Source organism: Pieris napi (assembly GCF_905475465.1).
Source record: "Pieris napi chromosome W unlocalized genomic scaffold, ilPieNapi1.2 SUPER_W_unloc_1, whole genome shotgun sequence".
Taxonomy (NCBI): Eukaryota; Metazoa; Arthropoda; class Insecta; order Lepidoptera; family Pieridae; genus Pieris; species Pieris napi.
The window spans coordinates 1,012,346-1,029,985 of NW_025920860.1; the positions used below are offsets into that span (position 1 = coordinate 1,012,346).

Below are 17,640 nucleotides of genomic sequence, written 5' to 3' on the forward strand. Positions count from 1 at the left end.
AGTTTTTGAAGACTGATTGATTAATTATTCCTAAATTAAAAATTATTTAAGCATTAATGTTGCTATTATTTGTAAGGATGTTTTGTTTGCCAAAGGTTTACTTTATGTTTTATTAATGCAGAGCACAAGAGCTACTTTTTTGTTATTGTTTTTGAAGACTGGTTTTGATACTAATATTGATCTAATTTTATGCCTTAAAGTTCCGAACTACATAAATTTATAAGTGTTCTATAATACAAATTACACAATACAAATTAAATACAATACAATATTGTTTTGATTTTATAGATTTATTTTAAATAAAGAATTTTATTCAACATAACTTTTTTTAATTTCATGTGTGTTATATGCGTTATTAATTATTTATTACTTTTAGTAAAATATTGTCGGTTAAGAAGGATCATTCGCATTCATTTTATCTATTAAGATACATTTTAAGTGGTTGATACTAAATGTACAATAACATTTATACAACTTAACTTGATTTTTTTATAAACTATTAGATCATTTAGTTACTTATTTCTGTATATAAATTCTAAAGCCTTTTGAATTTATCTATTTCTACCTGGTGCCGCGGAAATTTTAATGATAGCTTATATAATTTTACATATTGCTGCTAATATTTCGGAAAAGAATTATATAATTTCACTTGTTATTACAAAACTTTCATTGATAGCTTAGATAATTTTACCTGTTTATCATAAGGGGTAAATTTTTATCTAAGCGACATAAAGTGCCTTTTATACAAGAGCTATATGGCTTATTTTAATATCATAAATAGCTATAAAAAATATAATACATATATACGTATGTTAAAAGTATCGAAATCCGACCATTAGGTAAATTTTTATGATTTTTTTTTTAAAATTTGAACTTTAAATCACTCTCCTGTAAAGTTTACTAAATGTCGCTTAGATATGTTTGCCTTTCAAGCGTCGATATAATAAATTTATCAACAGGTAAAACAGACGTGGCCGTATAAATAATATCTAACCTGTACCTACCACAACTTCCCATGGCAACGGACGTTGGTAGTAACTCATAGTAACCAGGCTCTCAACCAGCTCTTCGAGAAGGTGGCAGAACTCGATGTTGATGAGAGACATTTACTGCGTCACGGTGAAGAGGAATTGCAGACGGATAAATATTTCTCAAGGTAAGAAAAAAATTATGTCGTGAGAGCACAACTTATGGTTTTACGCGCGATTTCTGATTCCTAATTCTAAAGAAAAATATATCTTCAATTATTTCTCGGATTTCGAAAACGACAGGTTTAATTTGAATTTTTTTTTGTGCTGCTAGTTCATGTATTTGAACATATACTGTAAAATTGTGGCGCTCTGTGTAAATTCAGCCGTAGGTGGGCACCCAAAAAAGTCGTAATGTATAAAATATATACTGCTCAAAACAATTACGGGAACAAAACTTTAAAGTAGAACTAAACTTTTTACCTAAGGTTTTAATTATTACGGGCCACTAGATAATGTTAAGGTATTGTCGAAGAAAATAAAAAACAAAAGAGCATCGGCGTTTTGGTTAGTAGTCCTATAATAAAGTGGCAGTGTGTCTAGAAACACCTAAAAACAAAGTGACGTCTTTGAATTTTCATTACTTTCTAATCACAGAAAACACATTTTAAGTAGTTTTTTTCAATCTATTGAGTATTAATAGAAATTGAAGTGAGCCTTTTGAGTATTGTTATTCATTGAAGCGAGTGAGTTTAGGTCATAATGCCAGATCTGACTGAATTGCATGTCTCCCGAGCTATCGCTTTGCTTGAAGAGGGTCGAACTATGCGTTATGTAGGAAATGATCTAGGAGTAGCCCCTTCTGTTATCTACAGACTTTGGAAGCGATACCGTAAGACGGGAGAATACTCACGAAGGCGTGGTCAAGGTCGAAAGAGAATCGCTACATCGTCAACTGTGCTTTACGTAACCGCACCACAACTGCAAGAGATCTACAAAATACACTAAGGACGGCTACTGGTGTAGAAATTTCCGACCAGACGGTAACAAATAGGTTGTTGGAAGCCAATTTGAGATCACGCCGACCAGTTCGGGCTGTGCGTCTAACAATTCAACATAGACAAGCTCGCCGACAGTTCGCGCAAAATCACGCTAATTGGCAACTTCGACATTGGAGGCCAGTGCTTTTTACTGACGAATTACGATTCCGTCTAACACGTTGCGATGGTCGTCTCCGTGTTTACAGACGCCCAGGCGAACGATACAGTGCAGCAGTAGTCCAGGAATATGACAAATTTGGATGTGGCTCTGTGATGGTTTGGGGCGGAGTTAGTTTGGACGAGCGCACAGATCTCGTCGTTGTTCCCGGGCGCTTGTGTGCTCAAACTTACATTGAAAATGTGCTCGAAGATCATGTTTGGCCCGCAGCATATGGTATGGGCCCAGATTTTCTTTTAATGCAAGATAATGCCAGGCCGCATACTGCAGCCATCACGTCAGATTACTTACGACAGCAGGAAATCCGTGTAATGGAGTGGCCTTCCATGAGCCCTGACCTAAATCCAATTGAACACATTTGGGACTTGCTTGACAGGCGCATCCGGAAGCGTCCGATTGCACCTCAAACACTGCAGCAGTTCACTGAAGCGTTGATTGAAGAATGGGAGCGAATTCCACAAGAAGATATTCGGAGGATCATACGAAGCATGCCGCGTCGTTGTCAAGCCGTGATTAGGGCTCATGGAGGCCACACACGTTACTGAAAGTCACTAAAGACGAATATTCAAACGATATAAGAATATTTCTTTGATGGACCTTTTTTATCACCAATTAGTTTTTCGTCTACAATGCACATTTTAATTTTTTTTTAATAAAAAATATACAAATTGATTTTTTTTATTAATTGTAGTAATTAACAAATTAACAAGGTAAAAAATAGCGTACAAGTTAATTTAAATCTAATTTTAGTTTAAGCAATAGAAAGGAGAAAAATCTTGTTCCGCTAATTGTTTTGAGCAGTATATAATATATTTTCAGCTCCGACTTTTTTTTCTACAATTCACTTTAATTAATTAAACACATCAATAGTTTAAATAGTGGCCACAGAAATATGAAATATGATTTTCAATTATTTAGAAAATAATATTATAATAACAATAGGGGAGGCCGGGGTTCGAAGTTTAGATTTTTGAAGAAAGACGTAATATGAATGTTATAGAAAGATTAAAATCCACGATACCTGTATAAATATAATCAGAAATTATCCTTGTTTTAAATTGTAAAGTCAAATTCATTGAAATAATAATATATTTTGGCACAGGATATTTTTTTGTAGCAAGTCGACACGGAACAACTCGCCCCACAAAGGGGCTGGTTGTTGCTTAGTTGAGGTAAGTTGTTCCGCTGTCAACTCCAATCATTCATGAGGTAATAGTAGTTATATTAGATGGAAAAGTATGTATAAAATAAATAATTTTCTGAATATTTATGAAAGCTTCATTTATAATATGAATAAAGTACAAAATTTTAATGATTACGACTTATTTTCAACTAACAGGCTTTAATGAAAACAAAATAGTAGCAAGTATTAATACTAATAATGTAATACGACCTTTTAATTAGGGCTTATGTCTAATAAACATCTATAATATTAATCAACTTTGACAAACGTCAATTTTTCAAAAAACCAAACCATTTATTTTAATTAAAATAAAAAGAAAAATCAACAAATTTTAACATTTCCAACAATATTCAGTCTCATAGCATTTTCTTTACTGAGATCAATAATCTTATTAAAGGTTTACTTAAATTATACTTTTATTTCAGTCTCGCAGTGCTTAAAAATTAATTATTTAAAGATTTCGTCGTCAGAATTACAATTCGGACAAACATAGTAATAAACATCTTTAGATTTTAGGCATTTTAAATGAGACCAATTCTTACACATGACGCATTCAATCCATTGTTCAACTGGTTGTGAATTAGAATATGAGTCGCAACATATTAAACAATACCATTCCAGGCTGTCTTCTTCATTATCACTTCCATGATCATCTTCCTGCAGGACTTTCCGAGTCGCATTTTCTTTACCATTTACGGATTAACGTGTCACTTGCGCTTGTTTTCACCGGTTGCCTTTTTCTTTCCGACTCTTTTTTGAATTTCCTTCCCCTTTATTTTCCTATTGCTCTTTCCTCTTCTTGCTTTTTCTTCAGCCAAAGCGTTCTTTTCAGGCGTATCTGTCAGTATTGCTGATTTTCTTATTCGTCGCATATTTGTTGTAGATGATCTCGGTGGTGCTTTAGGTAAGGGTTTAACAGCTTCTTCTTTTCTTCGGATTTCTTTTCAGAAAACACGTGAACCAATCAGCTCCAGCTTCCTTATTTCTATGCCAAGATACTGGAATGTTAGGCATGTCAAATTTAACAGCACAACTATATGCTAACTTCCTCACTTCTTCTGGCAAGAGACCAAAGTAAATTGATGCACATTTTAACAAATAATCTGCCAATGTCTTCTCCTGGTCGTGATTGAAAACCCTTTCTAGAATAGTAACCCACAGTTCGTGTTAAACCGGCTTTCAACTTTTAATGTCATATGACATATTTCTAGTTCCCGGGCTACCGTTTTAAGCTTACGACCAGATTTAATAACAGCATCAGCTCCCCGCTGCAAAAGGTTGCCCCGTTCGGTTTTCCGTTTATAGTTTCTCATCCTAAAAAAAATATTAGTTTTATTATATACGTATTTCATTACGGGGCACGTTGTTCCCCGGAACAACTAGCCCCACACTAGAGGAACTTTGAACCCCAAATTCCATTTTCAAAGTGACGTCCAATAATTATTAAAGAGGTTATAAAAAGCCTACAATAACATTTAAAAGATATTCACTATAGTTCGCCCAACCGATAATTGCAAGCTACTCACAAATAACTAGAAAAATGATTGATATAGACCAAAAACTTTAAGAACGAAAATATTTACTTACGTGACGTTTATGTGTCACTAATCGGTTACCGCTCTCACACGCCGACAGAACGTTACTAAAATGGCTGATGCAAATGCGTGATGGTATGACGTTTCGCGACGCACTTCACACTTATTGCTATCTCTTTTCTTGGCGGAGTTATTCGGATCGGAACAACCTACCCCCGGCACTTTGAACCCCGGCGTCCCATCAATAAAATATCGAAATCTAGGATAATAACTTACGTGTAATTTTTATAACAGTGACAAGTCATTCCCTTTTTGATGAATTTTGTCCGACTGGTCAGTTGCGGGGGCAACGGCGGGTATGCCGCTTAAATACCTACCGTATTGCCGAAAGTTTCGGGACTCTTTCAGTTTGTCTGAATGTATAAATTCCAAACTCCCGTTAAACGTAAATTAATCAATAAAGGTTTTTACAAATTTGACGATTAATTTAAATGATCCTCATCCTTGGGATTGATTTGCTCCAGTTTCAACAATTGTATTCAAATCTTGGCGATTAAAAAGAGTGGCGGACAGTTTCTCGCCAGTCTTTCTTGCCCGCTCTATACCCTTGACTTGCGAACTTGTAGTAAATGTAAATTTAGAATCAATGTAATATCTTTTCTGTTGACGTTCATAAGTGTACTTGGTTACCTATATGAATTAAGTTATTTTGAGTTTTGAGTTTGAAAAATAATAATAATAAAGTCATTATTACTTGTTATATAATAAAACTACGGAATCCCTAAAAAAATAATATTCGTTAGTAACACACCGACGAATGTTAATATGTCAATGTGTGCGTTAGTGTGACACGTTTCATGTGTATTACTCATGCTGCCGTCAGTACGAACCGACGTTGTACAAAGTGACTAGATAAATTATTATAGTATGACTTAGTGACACTTAATTTGTTTGTGTGTTTCGCTAGTGATTTCTTCCTAAAAAAGATTATTTTTTATTTATAGAAATACATATCCTTACAGTACTAAGCTAATACGATAATGTCGAAAGAAAGTATAAGGTAATAAAATATATAATATTAAATACATAAGATACACAATATCGCTACAGTGAACAAATAAAGATGTCGATAGTGTCGGAGACAGCATTCATTAAGCGCAAATTTAAAAAAGAAGTGCCTACTTTGCTCTTACAACTCAAATATTAACCGATGAACATATTTATATATTTTACAACAATCTTCCAACTTACCGTAACTTTGTTTATAATTCTCTTAATGTCTCGTTTTTTGGTTTTATATTTTGTGGTTGCTTGTTTAATTTTTTCCCTTGCTAGCTTGCTTATGTTTTAATATAATTGTGTACCTACCTATGTGTGTAAAATTTGTGATGTCTTATTTACACGTTGCTTCAGAACTTATATATAAATATGGTTTATCAAATACGACAGGAATAAAAAAATACATTTAAAGCAAAAGGAACAAATTAATATATTTTTTTTAAATTGACCTACTTTTTGTATTTGCTACAACAATGATATTTCTGTTTTAAATGTATTCGACTGTAAGTTAAGATGGGTTTACATGGCGATTTAATTTTAATATCAATTAAAATAACGACTAACGGCGAGTAATCTCTGCCTTTAACCTGTCCTAGTTGAATTAGCGACGCATTAACTTATAAGTCAGTAGTTGATTTTCTTTATTCGATACAGTCCAAAAAAGGCAGTCATCACAGCCCACGGACATCGATTTTAGTGGGTGCGTTGCCAATCTTTGAAAGAAGAGTATTTATACTTTTTCTTTAAACAATTGATCGCATATCACAGGGAAGACCGGGAGTCGATTCCACAGTTCACTAAAGAAAGTGTCTTGTATAAAATAACAGCAATAATATTAAAATAGGTTAGATTAATATAAATAACACAAGATTCATTACAATAATAAAATAGGTCAACTATCACATTTCATATTTAAAAAAATGTCTATTGCCGATATTTAGTCAGTGTACGTGACTGCATATTATCATGTCTCGTGTTTGATTCCCAGATAGGGCTGAAATATAAAATACGCAATTTCGATTTCACTACGAAAAATTTCAATAGCATTCAGTAGTTGTATAAACACAATTGTCCTGTGGAACATGTAACACCTGCGCCTACTCTGGTAAATCTGCCGTCATTTTGGAAATCCGTTCCATAGTAATTTGAGAGTTATACATAATATTAAAGCCACTTTAATTCAATACTGTTAAAAAATTACAAATGGGTGTTACTTTTGTTATTATGCTCTTAGTCTACGTTAGTTTTGTGTTCTGCAGTATGGGTTTTAATGTTATATAACAACAACAAAAAACGTCGTATTGAACCGCTCACATTGTTCTTTTTGGAGTCGGTTAAAAAGTACATTATTATCATACACAAAGGCTTTACGAATATAGTAGTGAGTACTATATTACATTCTACGTTCATGGCAATTGTCGATAGAAATATAACCAAGTCAGCATGGAGAACATAATATGTAGGTAATAAATTGTATTTTATTGTGACAGCGTCATGTAGTAAGCAAACAATACCTTGATAAACTCAACGGTGGACGGACGGAATCAATAAATAACTATTTCGTATTCAATTTTATTCTAAGATAAGCATTTTCAGATGAAACTAAAACGTAGTCTTTCATAATTTTAAAATGATTATTACTTTGAGGCTACAGACTTTGCGTAAGCATTAAGAGAAAATGCTATATCTACATAAGGTTAAAACCATGATACTGAGGTCAATAATAAACATTAATTATACTTTTTTACAATGTATGCTGTTATTTAATGTGTACTTTTAAGTTATAAAAAAATATATTTTTAATTATGTTTCTTCTGTACCAACAATAATTAATCACTAAGTATAAAGATTATCCTATTTAAAAGAACTTTAAAGTCACATCTATGTCCCGACTTCATTGTGATCCTTTTCTCTTTAAAATTTAGGTTAAAAATTATCTTGGTAATCATTATACCAACAGCCGAAGTGGTACCTAATTTGACTGTGTCGTGTGATGGTGTAAAAGATAGGGGAAAGTATGTGAAGGTGTGTATGTGGGGTATGCTCATGATGGAGGTGATTTTGCGCTATGGATATTCTTAATACTCCTTTTAACTATTTTCCGCGATAGCTTAAACAAGTCAAGACATAAATATTGGTCGTTGTATGTCCGGGCTGCGCGATACAAAACTGATTTTTTTGCATAGTTAGTGTTGATGTGGGGATCATGTAACAAAGCACGATTACGAGTCTGGTAGGCAGGAGTAAGGAAGGAATTTTACCTACATGCTGTGACAGGATGGCCTGCTGATTACCTGGAGCGGCAAACTTTAGGGGACGGCAAATATGGGTAAACTATATTGCAGTAGGAATACACACACATTAAGAGTTAGAGCGCTTGTAGACGTCCGTTTTTTTCACCGGATAACGGACCGTCAATAAACGGCTATCCTTGTATACATTTTTTTTTTACCGGATGGATGGACTGCCATCTATATGCGTTAGTTTTGAATTGGTAGTTAGAGATTTCACACGTGTGAAATAATGAGAAAAAAAGCTCGTATTGGCCTACTATTTGTACAAGAAGAAACAAAATGAAATAGAAAAACGTAAAAGGTCATCGTGGGTGCATCCTATATTATTGGAAAGGGAAAAATATGGTGCATTTCAAACTCTTTTACGCAGTTGGAAGAAGATGAAACTAAATTTTACAATTATTTTCGGATGAAGAAAGAAACCCATTTTTAAAAGAACGCAGGTAGACGGCACTAAATTAACAGAAAACAGGCAATACGTCCGGCAGCGTCAACACGCACCAATACACTGGCGTGGATGACCGTCCTTTCTTACACCGGACCGGTGTCCGTCGCGCCAAGGGGAAGCGGTGGTGCATCCGGCGTAAATTGTTCGCCGGACCGATGTCCGGTGCATGTACACACATTCATTATAATTCATACACCACCGCGAATCCGGCAAAAAATACGGTCCGTTATCCGGTGAAAAAACGGACGTCTACAAGCGCTCGTATACTTTAGTATATTTTACTAAATCACCTTGATAGCTGGAAGTCGGAATGCGAACTAGCGAACTGTCAATCGACTCCCGGTGGGGGTCTTCTCGGGGGAGATACGACCTTCAATTGTTTAAAAGTTGTTACATTTTTAAATTGAAATATTCTAATCTAGTTGTGAAGGTAGACTTGTTACTCGTACAAGGTTTTGAAGAATTTTTTTTTATACATAAGTGTGTTTTGAGTTTTATGTTTGAGTTCTCAATCAAAGTTTTTATTGCTACGTGGGTAATATTTGTATATCTTTTATTTTATATATGTTTATATTATAACTAGCAGAGCCGACACATAGTAATAATGATTCCATAGTCATTATTATTATTATTAAAAGTATTCTTTGACATTCGTTCCTATGAGTGCCGTTTGACTCTGTAGTCGATTCGGATTCAGTTCAAATAAACCACTTAACAGTTCTGAACTAATTTGACTTTGATTTTATTAAAATATAATTACAAAAAATAAGGGATACACTAAGCAATACAAGAAATAATGGAAAACTTTTCCAGCCGTCTTACAGGTTGCAGAAAATAAATACTTCATTTATGGGCCTAAGTATACGCTGCTATAACATGATTCCTAGTGAAATATTGCAACTGCCTTTAAACAGATTCAAAACACATATCAAAAAAACCTTAATGTATAAAGGTTACTTACTACACAGTCAATGACTACCTGGAAGATATAAACGCTTTGCAATTGTTCTAATTATATTCTTATAATTTGATTTGTTATCTTTGAAGTGTTATGAATATGTGTGTAATGGTGAATGTGGTAAATCACAGAACAGATTTTTTTATTTTTATTTTACTTATGTAACTTCAATGACGTTGTGGTTTATGACCTTTCCCTTTGAATAATTGTAATGTAAAGGGAGGGCAAAACTTACTGAGTTTCTTGCCCGTTCTTCTCAGAACAAGGCCTCCTGGTAGTTTTGCGAACGGATGGCGTAGTCTTGCTCTTTCGTGAATTTTGTAAACGTTGTTGACATTCATAAGCATGCTCTAAGAAGCATCTAAATTGAATAAACGTATTTTGATTTGATTGATTTGATTTGATACAATGCACTTTACATTTTGCTATGTGAAATCTGATAGTTGTTAAATAAATAATACCCAGCATAGGTTGTATGTGGCGGGCGTCTTGTGTTATAAGCTCAATGTAACTGTACAAATTGTCAACACATTATTTTTTTCTTTATTTAAAATTTACATTGGTCTTCCAGCTATCCGCCCTCTACGAGCTTCGGCTTGGGGTAACGGGCCGTGGGGACACGACGGAAGCGGGTCGCAATTTGCAAACGGTATTGCAGTCCCAACAAGATAAGCTAAGAGTTACTGGAGCAGGAGAATGTAAGCGAATTTAATGGTCCATATTGGGCCATGGATAAACAAGTATTCAGTCTTTTCAAAAATCTTTTTGCTTTTGAATACATTAATACATTAATTGTTTCATTGAGTTTCTTCAAAAGAATTATAAAATAAAATTCATCATCGAGTCTTATCGCTAAATATAATGTCAAAATATGTCAAAAACGTATTGAATTTTGATATACGGCTGTTATTTTCACGGAATTCGACACGGAATCTAAGATCAGACTTACATGTAACTTTGAAGTGAAACTTCTTTATCGGGGTTGGAAAAAAATTTAGTGTAACATTTTTCGGTTACGCGTCACATGTTTCGGTTACGCGTCACATGTTTCGGTTACGCGTCACATTCTCGTCCCTATTATTTATTATTTATTTTAACTAGGTCAAATGTTATCTTACCAACCATAAACCGGTATATACGAGCAAATTTTCATTGCAGTGTGTAGCGGCGAAGACAAAGAGAAGTAGGACGAGGGGCAAGTGGAATGCAGCGTAAAAATAATGGAACACCACTCACCTAAAGTCCTCCGTCTCTTCACCTGTCTTCGTGAAAGAAGACCACAAATAAAACTATATGCACAAAAGAAGAAGCGTAAGCGCAAGCGAAAGCAAACACGTGACCTCGCGGCGGCGGGTGAATCTTCTCTGCGGCGCGGGAGCATGTAGATTGTAGAATGCGGTCCCCTCCTTCTACACTTTAATACCGCAAAAGAGAAAGAGTGGTGTTTAGGAAATGGGTGCGGTAAGGATAGAGAATGTGATCAGAGAGGACTAAAGGTAACTGGATTGCGTGAACACAGTGAAAAACTCTTATATTTAAACATCAATGCCTCTTCTGTATATGTGACACACCCTTTGTCTACTGCCTTCTCCTAGTTGATGTAGCCCAAGCTTCAAAGTAAATTGTAAACATTATGCACAAAATTTTATGAACTGAATCTTCATATTTTGCAACCTGCTAAACCTAAGTCATGAAATATTATAGCTAATAAAATTTTAATGTTATCAATCACTGTTAATTGTTAATTTTTAATGACATTAAGGGTTCTTGGTAATATAAAAAGGAATTTTCTTGGTGTAGAAACATAATTTAATTTTGAATTTATCTAATAAGATAAGACAATAAAAAAAATCCTATTACCTTACAGTATTATATGGTAAAGATAATTTTAAAGTAGTAAATACATAGTCATACATGTACGTTTTCTAATAATCTTTATAATAGGTAAATAAATAAATATGTTTATTATGGAACATAAGATACATGTATCACTTATTCCACGTCATTAAATTTGAAGGCATCCCTACTCATCGGCAAAGAAGACAGAGGGTGTAGGCCGAGAGAAAAAGCCGGCGTAAAAAACTCTCGGTACTCTTTTAAAATAGCAAATCATCAAACAACACTTATTTTAAAACAAATATCGCAAATTAATTAGAAGTAGCCTGTCTAGCACTAGTCCCAGGCCCTTTTATCAACTAGATAATCGTTGACTTTATAGTAAGCCTTTTTACACAGCTTTTCTTTAATACATTTCTTAAATTTATTGAAAGGCAGTGATAAAAGAGCCTCTGGGATTTTATTAAAGAAGAGTATCCCTTACCCCAAAAAAGAATTACTAACTTTAGATAGTCTAGTACGGGGAAATTGCAGCCTGCGTTTGTTCCGTGTATTAACATTGTGCGTATGTTCTATTCTAGTAAACTTATCACTATTTTTGTATACATACATAATATTTTCATAAATATATTGCGAGGGAAAGGTAAGTATATTAATTTCCTTGAATTTATCTCTAAGAGATTCCCTACATTTTAAATTATAGATTGCACGAATAGCCCTCTTCTGCAGGATGAAAATAGTTTCGACATCAGCAGCATGACCCCATAATAATAAGCCATAAGTCATTAAGCTATGAAAGTAACTAAAATAAACAAGTCTAGCTGAATCGACATCAGTTAGTGAGCGAATTTCTTTAACCGCGTAGGCTGCAGAACTAAGTCTCTTCGCCAATCCGTTAATATGAGGGGACCACTGAAGTTTTGAATCCATGGTGATTCCGAGAAATACAGTTGTATCATCCAGATTCAATTCCTCACCGTTTATAATTGGTCTAGTATCCATAACCCTTGCATTTTTTGCACAAAATTTAATGCATTTTGTCTTTTTTGCATTAAGTAGAAAGTTATTCATACTAAACCAATGGACAATCGAAGACAGAGCATTGTTCACATCGTCAAAATTTGTTATTTGTCGAATGATTAAGTGTTATAAAGTTCTGACTTGAATATTAATGGTGTGACTTGAATATTAATGGTGTGCATTGCATGCACTGGTATTTGAAACAGTTATATAATGTATAATTATGTGCACTGAACAACAGGATTAGGCTTCCTACATTGTATAACTAGTTTTACAGTTATTATCTCATTCTCACATCTATATTTACACTTATGTATGTATACAATTATTATTCAATATTTACAATTATAAATGTTTGGGTTTTATTTATATTATTAATATAGTCTGTGGGTTCCTAAGGGCTTTTCTAGATTTTAAACAACTGTGATTATTTGATTTGATCATTCTATTTCAACTTTATTTTAGAGCTGCGATGGAGGCTCCATGTGTTTGGAGCTGGCGCTGGAAGGCGAAAGACTTTGCAAGGCGGGAGATTGCCGCGCAGGTGTTGCCTTTTTCCAAGCAGCCATACAGGCAGGCACTGATGACCTGCGAACTTTGAGTGCTATATACAGCCAGCTTGGCAATGCTTACTTCTACATACAACATGATCTCACATTAGCTAGGTTTGTATTGAAACTTTTTGTGTCTTTTTCACTTTAAATTGTATAAAAATGTACTATAAAATATTTAACCCTTTAACAAATCTATTTAAGGACCATGGAAGACAAGTTAGGCGAAGCAAAGGCTTCTGGTAAATTAGGAAACACATTAAAAGTGATGGGCAAGTGGACACTTGGAGATATCAAGAACATTGGGAGATAAGTTAAGCGAAGGGCGAGCTTTATACAACCTTGGCAATGTTTACCACGCCCAGGGCAAGCATTTAGGACGCGCGGGACAAAGAGATCCGGGACACTTTCCGCAAGAAGTACGTGACTGCCTCCTGCAAGCTGTCACTTACTATGAGTAAGTTTTCGTCATCATTCGCTTAAATTGTTTGTTGTCTGCAAATTCACCCATGGGGTTTAGTACTATGTTTGATTTTTATTACACTATATTAGGGTAGAACTACGAGTGACATAGCTTCACTCTCACTCAGATTTCATTGAAAATATTTTTTCCTAATTCCATGTTTGCCTGTTGCCAATTTCTCTGTGGAACTATTGTATCTTTAAAGGTGGTAATAAATTAGCTTTTTGTGGTATTTCAGAGAGAACTTGGAGTTGATGCGCAGCGTAGGCGATAGGCAAGCAGCGGGTCGGGCGTGTGGCAACCTCGGCAACACTTGCTACCTTTTGGGAGATTTTGCGAAGGCGATCCGGTACTATAAAGAGAGGCTTCGGATTGCCCAAGAAGTGTAATTAAGTTTTGTGTAATGTATTGAAATTTGTAAACAATCCGCCATTTTCTACTTTTCTATTGGTTATGTTAATGTAAAATTGTAAAAACCGTTAGATTGTAATCTATCTCGCGAGATTATAAACTGTCGAAAGATTGTCAACTCAATATACTGCTTACAATTTAACGTATTATTATTCGGTATTTATTTATTTATTTATTGGAAACTAAACAGATACATCACTATATAGAAAAAATAAAAATAAATGTAAACATAAAATAAATAGACATATTGGACATATCCTCGAAAAAAGTTTCACTAATAAAAAATACAATACAAAGTAAGACAATACAAAACATGACAGCAAAATTTGACACTAAACTAGCAGCTACAAAAACAAACAAAAATTAAAAAAAACAAGGACGACACAAAGCTTAAGATAATAAGAGTTTTAACTTATTCTTAAATGAAGCAGTAGAGGAGTGCGAAAAAGGGTCGATGTTAGTGATGGAATCCAAGGTGGAACACATCCTGTGAAGAGGCTCACGGAACCCAATGTTGGTTCTGGGAGTCGGAAGGTTAAAAGTTTTGTGCGAGCGCAGAGATCTGGCAGGAACATTAAATGGTATCAGTTCGAGAAGATGGGAACAAGTTATTTCATTTACACATATTTTTCTTACAGTGACACAGTCTGTCAAATTACGCCTAGTACTCAAGGAAAGTAATTTATATTTTTTTAAAAGTTCCTTATAACTAGCCCTACTACCATTCATACGATAATTTAGAATACGTAAGAATTTCTTTTGTACAGCCTCCAGTTGTGCGACATATATAGCGTAATGGGGATTCCAGATTGGACAGGCGTACTCCAACTGGGACTGCACAAGCGCCTTATAGAGGTGAATGTACGTGGTTTTTTCTTTAAAATGTCTGGTGACACGCGTTATGAAGCCTAACATACGGTAGGCTTTATCAATAATTGAGCCTATGTGCTTATCTAGGATTAATTTGGAGTCAAGAAGGACAACAAGATCCCTTACAGAGCACACACTTTCAAGGGCATGGTTTCCAAGGGTGAAATTGGCCGTGATTGCGTTATGTGTTTTCCTTGTAAACACGATATGCTGACATTTACTATATTTTAAGAATAATTTGTTTATCTTGCAGTAATCATCTAGCCTATCGAGATCTTCCTGAATAAGTTCCACGTCGGAAAGTGTAACTACCGTTCTATATAACTTTAAATCGTCTGCATACAGCAAGTAATTGCAGTGTAAAAAACATTTAGATATGTCATTAATAAATAAGGAAAACAACAACGGCCCAAGGATTGAGCCCTGGGGAACGCCGGATGTCACTACTGTTTGAGAAGAGGTAAACCCATTTATTACCACCGATTGAACACGATTATGTAGATATGCTGCAAACCATCTTAAAAGATTACCCTTAATACCATTAAAAGATAGCTTTTGTAAAAGCATCATATGGTCAACCTTATCAAAAGCCTTCTGAAAGTCTGTGTAGATTGTGTCTATCTGATGTTTATTATCCAAACCGCTAAAAATATAATTAGTAAAAACAAGGAGGTTAGAGAGAGTAGATTTACCAGCTGAGAATCCATGCTGTTGGTCTATAATAACATGCCTTAGGCTGGAATAAATGCGTCGGTGAACTAATCTTTCCAGGACCTTAGGGATTGCAGAAAGTATTGAAATCGGTCGGTAATTTTCGACATCACTCCTTTCACCAGCCTTGAAGATAGGCGTTATATAATATAATTTCCAGCAGTCAGGAAAAGTGCCGCTGGACATACACTTGTTGAATATAATATGTAAGGGGACACATATTGACCGACTTGTTTTCTTGAGAAAAACTGGTCTGATTTGATCTGGGCCAGGACCTTTATTTGGGTCGAGCAAATATAGCTCCTTGCTGACTTCATCCTTATCGAAGTACAAACTATGCAAAAGGACCTGAGAGTCATTGGGAAGGCTCTCTTCATCGGTGTACACAGTGTCTCCAACTGAGCCAGTTTGAGACTCAAACACTGACCGAAAATAACTCGAAAACAACTCTACTATTTGAATAGGGTCGTCAGATGAAACACTGCCATATTTAATACGTTTAGGATATCCTAAATTAGTCTGCTTTAGAGAAGACGTATATTTCCAAAAGTGCTTGATATTTGCCCTCAGCGAAAGTTCAATTCCTTCTATATATCGATTATAACAAAGTTTCATAAGACTTTTAACACGTGCCCTTAATAAAGAAAATTCTTGATAGTCGAGCAAGTTTTTGTAGGTCTTCCAGCGACACCAGAGTTTCTTCTTACGATTAAGAGCTCTTATCAGTCCTCTGCTAAACCAAACTGGATACTTACGGGATTTAGGTTTAGAGAATGGCACGCAAACAGATATAATTTCATTTATTTTTGAGTAGAAGATGGCAACAGCATCTTCAGAATGGGACGAGGCCAGCAGTGACACCCAATCTACCTTATAGATAGCATTATTTATTAAGTCATAATCTGCATTAAAGAAATTTCTTTGATGGAAAACAGCTGATGTCATGAAAATTGACCTGTTAACAGTACTAAGAATATCTAAAGGCGGGTGATGAGGAACAGGATTAAGCAACGGGTCATCGGAATTATCAACACGCCCGGGAAGCGTCGATAGGACTAGGTCTAGGAGCCGCGCATTGCTATTGAGGACAACATTAGTTTGCTTTAAATTCAAGAAAGACATGGTATGCAACAATAATTTAGATGACTCAGTATTTGCAGATTGTAGTAGGGTATCTGGAGAGGATAACCAGTTGAGATGAGGTAAATTAAAGTCACCTGTAATTATGTAATTAGAGAATCTAGCGCTAGCATGTATGTCATGGAGTTTTTGAAAGAATTTTATGTATAAAGAGGTATGAGTAACGGGAGGAAAGTAACAGGCATTGAGGAGGAGACCAGCGTGAGATGGCAAGTGAATGTATAATTCCTCCAAATCCGGGGCTTCAAACTCAGTCAATCTGATAGATTTAATTCCTCTTTTCACCATAACTAAGACCCCACCACCTCCTTTTTTGCGAGAAAACTGGAGGTTTCTGTCCCGTCGAAATAAATCATAACCGCCAGAATGCAACTCTCCATCAAAGATAGAATCCACTAACCACGTCTCTACCAGAACAATAATATCATAGTTGCTAAGAAGTATACTATTTTTGAGCTTATCTATTTTACTCTTTATGCCTCCACAGTTCTGATAATAAATAGATAAGGTATTTTGAGCCATTATCCATAATCAGAAATATGAAAGATGGGTAGGAATAAAGTGAAGATTATAGAAAAATCCAGTTTCGCACTCCACACTGCCGTAAAAGAACATGAAAAGAACAAGATACCAACAAAAAATAAAGAAAATTTGAATACAATACAAAAAATATGTAAACCATACAGAGAGGTATAATATAGTCATACTAATTTGGCTAAATCATCATTGGATCGTATTTGGATGGCTTTAGCTTCATCAGTTTTTCTAACAAAAATACAGCAGTTTTTTATCCATACATACTTGTAACCTTTTTCCTTTGCAAGTTGCCTGACCTTACTAAAGAGTATTTTGTTTTTCAAGGTAAGGTGCTCATTGACGTAGAATCGATTGTTGTTGACACCCGAGGCAGCCGCAGATCCACCGAGCAATTGATCAACTGTTAGAGAGCCACGCACACGCGCAGCAGCGATAAAA

At 34.9% G+C, this 17,640-nt stretch overlaps 1 long non-coding RNA gene across 1 annotated transcript; it reads left to right on the forward strand.

The window, feature by feature from the left end:
• The first annotated feature begins 984 nt into the window (after positions 1-984).
• On the forward strand, positions 985-13,979 carry LOC125062938. Its single transcript, XR_007119426.1, has 6 exons — positions 985-1,156; positions 10,235-10,361; positions 10,822-11,159; positions 12,985-13,184; positions 13,275-13,527; positions 13,772-13,979. It is a non-coding gene; the product is annotated as an uncharacterized LOC125062938 (long non-coding RNA).
• Positions 13,980-17,640: the final 3,661 nt, after the last annotated feature.